This window comes from Amphiprion ocellaris, chromosome 12 (assembly GCF_022539595.1).
Source record: "Amphiprion ocellaris isolate individual 3 ecotype Okinawa chromosome 12, ASM2253959v1, whole genome shotgun sequence".
Lineage (NCBI taxonomy): Eukaryota > Metazoa > Chordata > Actinopteri > Pomacentridae > Amphiprion > Amphiprion ocellaris.
In genome coordinates this window covers 939,687-949,726 of record NC_072777.1, presented here as the reverse complement: position 1 = coordinate 949,726, position 10,040 = coordinate 939,687, and positions in this window count along the sequence as shown.

Sequence of the window (10,040 nt, the reverse complement as noted above, 5' to 3'; positions counted from 1 at the left end):
CTAGCGGACAGAGATAACAGATTAACTTAGAATTAAGTACTGAGAAGGTGCATGAAGAAAACGAGTGTATGTTACGATTGAAATATTACCGCTACACACAGATTTAATGAATATCAAATTAGATGGAGTGGATACGCTACAACAGTCACAGAACACAACACAGCGCTACAACAGGAAGTGACGCAATACGCTCACCGTAACGTCAGACGTCTGCAGGAACTGTTCTTGTGGGATTACAGCACCAAGATCAGTCAGTCTTCTGATCCAAACTGAACCTGTTGAACCGTTTGAAGCTTTTTCAGCTGCAGAATCTGAACAAGTTCTTCTTTGGAGCGTCTCAGTGTTTCAGACTGAAGCATCTTTATGTAACGTGAGATTTCTGTCAGCAGAGAGCTACAGAAAAAACCATGAGAAATTTTATTTTTATTTATATATATATATATATATATATATATATACATATATATATATATATATACATATATATATATATATATACATATATATATATATATATACATATATATATATATATATACATATATATATATATATATACATATATATATATTTATATATACATATATATATATATATACATATATATATACATATATAAGAGATAAGAGATAAAGTTCTTTATTTCTCCCCACTCCAGGGGAAATTTACATTGTTACAGCAGTTTTATTTACAATATATACAAGGGTGGCAAAATTTTTAACAGAAAAAATAAAAATAAAGTTTAAAAGTGCAAAGATGTGCAGTGCAAGAATGTCTGTGCAAATTTTATGGTTTGGGGTGGTAATGATATAGTCCAGTTTATGTTAAGTTTATATACATATATATACTTTACATATACATATACATATATATATATACATATATATACATATACATATATATATATATATATATATATATATATATATATATATATATATATATATATATATATATATATATACAGCAGAACAAACCATCAGAACAAAAGAACTTAACTCCAGCAGCTAAATAAAAGATAAAAGCCTCTCCAGCCCTGAAATACCTCCTTTACTCTGAACAAAGAGTTGAACAAACCGACTCTAGAAACCTTTCCTGTGATTGTTTGAACTTCATGACCAGAGTCCATCCTCACGGAGGAACAACAGAGAACCTGAACTGTCTGCAGCCAGAAGTAAATCACAAATCTGATTAAACATGAAAATACAACGTTTAAAAGATGCTGTAATAAATCATGTAGGAGTTCTAACTGATACAGCAGCTTTAATAATAAAGATTAATGTCATCTGATATCAGAGAAAATAACAGAGAACCTGGGGACACCTGGATTTACCATGGCAACAGCTAAGGTGTTAAATTTGGCAGAATCCAGTTCATGTTCAGTTTTATTCACTGTAACTGTAGTTAATAAAAACTATAAACTGTGAATTTAATCCACTAATGAAATTAATTTGAGAATATTTTCATTTCAGGCTAAACCTGAATTTGTTAACACCCTCGATATGAACAAAAACAAAAAAAAATGAAAGATTTCAGAGGAAAATAATAAAATCAACTTCATTTTAAAATGTTCGTCAACCTAAAAATTTGTGTTCATAATTAAGGTAATTAAGTTAGCTTACTTTAAGTTAGCATCCATTGGATTAGCTTCCATTAATTAGCTCACATTAAGGTAGCTTATGTTGATTAGCTTACTTTAAGTAAGCTTACATTAAGTTAGCCTACATTAGCTTATTTCTGGATGTTTCTTTAAGAACTACAAACTAAAATAGGTTAAATTCAGACACTCAGATATGAATCTTTAAACTGCACCAAACTTAAATGACTTGACATCCAATAAACTCTTAAAATAAATATTTAGGTTAAATAAAAGAAAAATTAACACCTCAGTTAGCATCAGTCATGTTTTTAACTTTATAATAAATCCTCTTCCATCAGTCAGAGCTCCTCATTCAGGGAGTTTTATTAGAAAATAGTGAATATAAATCCACATTTACAGTAATTCTTCCACACATGAATCTGCTCTGAGCCTCGTCCTTCATCTGATGTAACAGCAGAGAAACAGCAGCTTCACTTATCAGACTTTAATCAACGTTCTCAGCTGCTTCATGGACGTCTGCTTCCTCAGCTTCAGGCTAGAAGCTCTCAGAGGAACCAGATCAGGAGATCATCAGCAGAAGAAGGAAAAACCTGAAGGACGAGAGAAAAAACACAGTGGAGATAAATAAAGGAAGAAACATGGAGGAAAAACAGAAAAGAAGAAAGAAGGGAGATCAATACATTGTAAAAAAAATACCAACAGGTCAATACACTTTAAAAAATATCAACAGGTCAATACACTAAAAAATATGAACAGGTCAACACACTGTAAAAAAATATCAACAGGTCAACACACTGTAAAAAATACCAACAGGTCAAGACACTAAACAATATCAACAGGTCAACACACTGTAAAAAATACCAACAGGTCAACACACTGCAAAAAAATATCAACATGTCAATACACTGTAAAAAATATCAACAGGTTCATATACTGTAAAAAAATATCAACAGGTCAATACACTAAAAAATATCAACAGGTCAACACACTGTAAAAATATCAACAGGTTCATACACTGTAAAAAATACCAACAGGTCAATACACTAAATATCAACAGGTCAATACACTGTAAAAAATATCAACAGGTCAAAACACTAAAAAAATATCAACAGGTCAACAAACTAAAAAATATAAACAGGTTCATACACTGTAAAAAAATACCGACCGGTCAATACACTGTAAAAAAATATCAACAGGTCAACACACTGTAAAAAAAAAACAGGTCAATATACTGTAAAAAACATCAACAGGTCAACACTAAAATATATCAACAGGTTCATACACTAAAAAATACCAACAGGTCAACACACTGTAAAAAATATCAACAGGTTCATACACTGTAAAAAATATCAACAGGTTCATACACTGTAAAAAATGTCAACAGGTCAATACACTGTAAAAAAATACCAACAGGCCAATACACAAAAAAAAATCGTTTAACTGGATTTTATTCAACAATTTACTGTTAATTTACTGATTTTATTTGTTTTCACTCAAAAATTATTAACTGAAATATTAACCATAAAAAAATAAAACTATGTTATACATCATGATGCTGCCACCACCGTGCTTCACGTCATGATGCTGCCACATTTTCCAACAGTTTAAGTCAGTTTTGTTGATTTTTCTCCAACAAAATCGCATTTTAATGATAAAACAATAAATTCAGTTCGTTTTTAATCTATATCATAAAATAAGAGCATTTTTAGGGACTTTATGGAGAATATTTCCTATAAAAAGATGAAATCCTGCCTGTAAGTCGTGTAAGCAGTTGAATCCAGGTCACAGAGATGAAGGTGATTCATTCAAACATCAGCTCATCTTTATTTCATCACTTCAGCCGCTGCTGGAAAACATTTTTTCTATTCCTTCAGATCTTCTGCTGCAGGTTCAGACTCTGTTTCTCTCAAGGGAACAATCATTTAAGCTTTAATTTAAACAAAGAAAAGCTCCAATAAACAGAAACATATTCGTCAGGAATTTGTTTTTCTGCTCCAGATTTTTTTTTTATTTTCCGTCATCTGAAAACAGAAAATCCACGTTAATGAGCTGGAGAACAGAGTAAACGTTTAGAGTAAATGAGGTGGAAAATAAAACCCAGAATAAAACGGTAAAATAATAAAACATTAAATCAGTAAAGCAGTGGCTGAGAGATGAAACAGAAACTGGAATTGAGGAGAATCTCAGGAGGCTGCAGCTCAGCTTCTACTCAAGTTTATTCTTATTTTTAGAACATTTCATATTTTCCTCAACAAAAATATAAAGTTTGTGTTGAAATATCGTCTGTCTGCCCTGTACAGATAAATATACTGGAAAATATGTATTTAAACACAAATCTTTGAACATTTTTACTGTTATTTTACAGATTTGACCTGTTTTTAAATGATAATCTATAAGATCATATTATTAGTTTATCACTTTAGTAATTTGATGATGGCAGCATCTAGAGGTTTGAAAATAATTAGAATAATAAATTAAGTTAGATTATAACTATTTCAAACTATTTTAAGAAAAATACATTAGTTTTAGAGGTAAACAGACTTTTAATATTAAAAATCTGTCAAATTATACAAAATATTTATGTTGACTTCGGCATGAAACTCATTTTATACATGATATTATATCAAATTAGCATCCATCCATCCATCCATTATCTATACACCGCTTATTCCTCACTAGGGTCGCGGGGATCAAATTAGCAGTTAATAATAATTATAAGAAGTATTTGTTTAATAACTGGATTTAGATTTTATTTGCAGAGCTGCAGGATTTTAGATTGAAAAATGAACCACAGACTTAAAATGAGACAGAAACGTTCAAAATCTGCAGCTTTTATTTCAGTTTATTTCAGATCAGAATTAACGTCTGATGAGTTTTTAAATGAATAAAACCAGTTAAAGTTAAATAAAGTTTTTTTTAGCTCCTCCACCTCTGAAACAATGATCCACCTCATGACTCCTGATCTTCTCTTCTTCTTTATGCTCCACTTCCTGTGCGGCCGTCAGCTGCTTCCTGCCTGGCGCCAAACCAGCGACCGGCCGCCGCCCCCCGTCTCCATAGAAACAATATGATCCCATAGAGACGGGAAATGGCGACAGGAAGAAGAAGAAACAGGACGAATCCTGAGTGAAGAATAAAGTTCAGCAAACGGTGACGGAGGAGAAACTGATCCAGGATCAGATCAGAGGAAAACTTCACAGACATCAGGAGGATACGACAAGAAATACACAATTAGACGCAGAATAAAACCACACAAATACAAAACACACACAGATACACACTAAACACTAAAGAAGACTTACTGAATAAAACCACTGGATTCTACCAGAAATCATCTTTATATAGAGTAAAACTACTGGATTCCACCAGAAATCATCTTTATATAGAGTAAAACTACTGGATTCCACCAGAAATCATTTTTATAAGAAAAAAACCACTGGATTCTACCAGAAATCATCTTTATACTGAATAAAACCACTGGATTCTACCCAGAAATCATCTTTATACTGAAAAAAACCACTGGATTCTACCAGAAATCATCCTTATAAGAAAAAAACCACTGGATTCCACCAGAAATAATTTTTATACTGAATAAAACCACTGGATTCTACCCAGAAATCATCTATATAAGAATTATAATCACTGGATTCTACCAGAAATCATCTTTATATAGAGTCAAACCACTGGATTCTACCAGAAATCATCTTTATAAGAAAAAAAAACACTGGATTCCACCAGAAATCATCTTTATACTGAATAAAACCACTGGATTCTACCCAGAAACCATCTATATAAGAATAAAATCACTGGATTCTACCAGAAATCATCTTTATATAGAGTAAAACCACTGGATTCTACCAGAAATCATTTTTATAAGAAAAAAAACACTGGATTCCACCAGAAATCATCTTTATATAGAGTCAAACCACTGGATTCTACCAGAAATCATCTTTATAAGAAAAAAACCACTGGATTCCACCAGAAATCATCTTTATACTGAATAAAACCACTGGATTCTACCCAGAAACCATCTATATAAGAATAAAATCACTGGATTCTACCAGAAATCATCTTTATATAGAGTAAAACCACTAGATTCTACCAGAAATCATTTTTATAAGAAAAAAACCACTGGATTCCACCAGAAATCATCTTTATACTGAATAAAACCACTGGATTCTACCAGAAATCATTTTTATAAGAAAAAAACCACTACAAATTTACATGTTTGGTAAAAAAAAGAGTCAGAATTTTACAGATTTTTGTCATAATTCAGATTTATGTCAGAATTTTGCAGATTTTTGTAAGAATTGTACAGATTTATGTCAGAATTATCTGGATTTATGTCAGAATTTTACAGTTTTATGTCAGAATTTTATGGATTTGTCAGAATTTTAAAGATTTATGCCAGATTTGTTCAGATTTATGCCAGAATTTTATAGATTTACATCAGAATTTTACAGATTTGTCAGAATTTTCTGGATTTATGTCGGAATTATTCAGATTTATGTTAGTGGACTGTTGAACCTCCAGGTAGTTCCTGAAACATGTTCTATGTTCACTCTAAAAGAACTAATTTACACATTTTTTGTGGATCTTATCTACGATTTTGTCCTGTTTCTTTAATTATTAATGATTTTTGAATATGTGACTTAAAATTCTACAGTTTTACTGAATTGAATCCACTAAATTGTTGTTATCTTACAGAAATCTGCTGCTAGATTCACAGTTTTATGTTCGTTAATGTAATAATATTCCAGGATTTTCTCTTGTTGCACCAGAATCAGGTCAGGATGAAGGAATGAAGGAGGAGAATCTCCTCCATTCCTCCGAGGCTTCAGGTAAATATCACCTGAGCTGCTTCCTGTCAATCATAAGCCTCAGACTGAATCTGAGAAAAGCTCACGGAGCTCCGAGGAGACGAATATTTCAGACGAGTCGATGAAAAACAGACAAAAGAAGAAAGAAAAGATCAAATCTAGATTCTGTTTCCTGTTTTAGAGCTCCAACATGTGACTGAAGGTCAGGAGGTCACTGCTTCTCCTCCTCCTCTTCCTCCTCCTCCTCTTCTTCCTCCTCCTCCTCTTCTTCCTCCTCCTCCTCTTCCCCCTCCTCCTCCTCTTCCCCCTCCCCCTCTTCCTCCTCCTCCCCCTCCTCCTCCCCCTCCTCCTCCCCCTCCTCCTCCTCCTCCCTTAGAACTCAATGTTCTGCAGCTTCTCACCAAACCTGCTGACGACTCACCTGCCCAGGTATGCAGCAGCAGCAGCAGCAGCAGCCAATCAGAGGCCTCGGAGCTGCAGGTAAACAGGACGAGTCACGAGGAGGAAATAACTGGAGGTCAGGACAGATTAGAGCTTTAACATCAGTTCAGATGAAACTAAACCAATAATCTGGAATAAAAATAAATAAATAAATTAAACTGGAGGTCTGCAGCAATGGAGCAAAAATTATAAAATAAAACAAGAAAAATGATTTTAAAAAAATAATAATGGTATATTATTTCATTAAAAGAACATAAAACTGTGAATCTAGCAGCGGATTTCTGTAAAATAACATTTTAGTTGATTTAAATTCAGTAAAATTATAAGAATTTAGAAGTCACATATTTAAAAAACATTAAAAAGAAAAGAAACAAGATAAAACCATTTGTAATGTTCACAACAAAAAAGTTTCTATTTGTTCTATCAATGTGTTTATATAAACTAAATGTAATTATTTCAGATGTTAAATATTTTCTGTTGAATTAATCAGAATCCAGATGTTTATTATTTATCTAAATATAGAACCTTTAAATGTGGAAAGATTTTCTGATTAATTCACCCAACAGCTGCTATTATTTATTTTTTATGTTTTTATTATTTATTATTTATGTTATTTATTATTTTTTATGTTGCAGTGAAATCTCACCTGGCTGATGAACGTCTGTGATTGGCTGAAAACACCTGACAGGAGAAAAGAAGCTGATTGGTCAATAGACTCCACATTCCTCAGCTGCACCTGGTGATGATGTAAAACCAGGTGACCTTGTTTACAGGTACACAGGTGAGTACAACAGGTGTGTCTGACGTAATACACACACTCTCTAATGCACACACATGATGTGATGCACGAACAAAAACATGAAAGTAAGTTCAATAATTACATCTGCACATTTTTGTGGCAATTGTGCATGCTTTTATGGTGATTTTATGTATTTTTGTGGTGATTTTATGTATTTCTTGGCAATTTTGTACATTTTTGTGGCATTTTTACACATTTTGTGGCGGTTTTGCACATATTTGTGATGTGATGATTTTGCACGTTTTGTGGTGAACTCCAGTCTTCAGTTGCACCTGGTGATGATGTCAAACCATGTGACTTTGTTTACAGGTACACAGGTGAGTTCAGCATGTGTCTGACATAACACACACACACACAATAACACACACACTTTCTAACACACACGATGTGATGCACGAACAAAACATAAACAAATAAAATCAAAAATTACTGAAGAAAATTGGATGAACTGAATTACGTCGACTTGAAAACTAACATTTATGTAATTATGGTCATTAAATAAACAATTAAAAATAAATTACTCCTATCATGAAATAATTAAAACAGCTTTTATTGTGGCGGAGTTTATGGGTCAAAGGTCATTTCATTAAAGTCATTGGATTATGTTCATTTTGTCATTTCTTACTTTAGAATAGCGTCACCTTTAAACCAACAACTGAATAAGGAAAGTCTGATTTGAGCTTGCTGACACGTTTCAACTGCATCTGCAGTCTTTCTCAGAACGTCTTCTAGAACGTCTTCCAGAATGTCTTCTAGATTTGAACATCCTCTGGAACGTTGTCTCCTGCAGGACCACTGTTCTGAAAGTGAAGCTGCAGCTCTATGAGATGAATTCTAGAAGCTCTGGTTGTTCTGATTGGCTGATGTCAGAAATCAGAGTAAAATAAACAGAACCCCTGAGAGATTTTTATGACAAATTGTTCTTTCGTGGTTCTAAAGCAGCAGTTTCAATGATCCAGATCCTAAAATTAGCAATAATATAAAACCCAGATGTTCTCTTTGTGGGGATTTCATGTTTTTTAGTGGTGATTTTGTGTGTTTTTATGATGATTTTGTGTCTTTTTGTGCCTATTTTGCATGTTTTTGTAGTGATTTTGCACATTGTTTTGGTGATCTTGTACATTCTTGTGGTGATTTTGCACATTCTATAGTGATTTTGCACATTTTATAGTGATTTTGCACATTTATGTGCCAATTTTGCACACTTTTGTGGTCATTTAGCAAATTTTGTGATGATTTTTCACATCTTTGTGGTGACTTTACACATTTGCTGCACCTGGTGATGATGTCAAACCATGTGACTTTGTTTACAGGTACACAGGTGAGTTCAACATGTGTGTGTGTGACGTAACACACACACTCTCACACACACTCGTGATGCACGAACAAAAACATAAACAAATAAAATCAATAATTACTGAAGAAAATTGGATGAACTGAATTACATCGACTAGAAAACTAATATTTATGTAATTATGATCATTAAATAAATAATTATGAATAAATTGCTTCAATAATCAAATAATTAAAATACTTCTGACTAGTTTGTAGGTCGAAGGTAATTATGGAATCTTTTTATTGTGTTTTTGCATCTTCTTGGGGTGTTTACGAATCTTTTCTTGGTCATTTAGTGTCTTTTTGATCAGGATTTTATGACTTTCTATTGTGATTTTCATCTTTTTCTGGTATTTTTTCATCTCCTTGTGGTGATTTAGAGTTCTGTAGTTGAACTGAACCATCAGATATTTTCAGCTGCTAACAGAAAGTGAAACGCCGAACGGCTGGACTGGTTTTCTTTGTGGACTGGAACAGGTAGGATGGTTATATAACACATAGCAGCAGTTTATCAGATACACGCCTGTTTCTGCTCTTCGTCTGCAGAGATTCAATCCAAAAGACAATCTGCAGCAAATACAACAAATATGGAAACGTTCCCTTTTATTGTTCTCAATAGTTTTCAATTTAACGCACAAAACAAGCACTGAAAGGCACAAAACCACCAGTAAAAGGCACAAAACCACCAATAAAGGCACAAAACCACCAGTAAAAGGCACAAAACCACCAGTAAAAGGTACAAAACCACCAGTAAAGGCAAAAAACCACCAGTAAAAGGCACAAAACCACCAGTAAAAGGCACAAAATCACCACTAAAAGGCACAAAACCACCACTAAAAGGCACAAAACCACCAGTAAAAGGCACAAAACCACCAGTAAAAGGTACAAAACCACCAGTAAAAGGCACAAAACCACCACTGAAATGCACAAAACCACCAGTAAAAGAAACAAAACTACCAGTAAAAGGTACAAAACCACCACTGAAAGGCACAAAACCACCAGTAAAAGAAACAAAACTACCAGTAAAAGGCACAAAACCACCAGT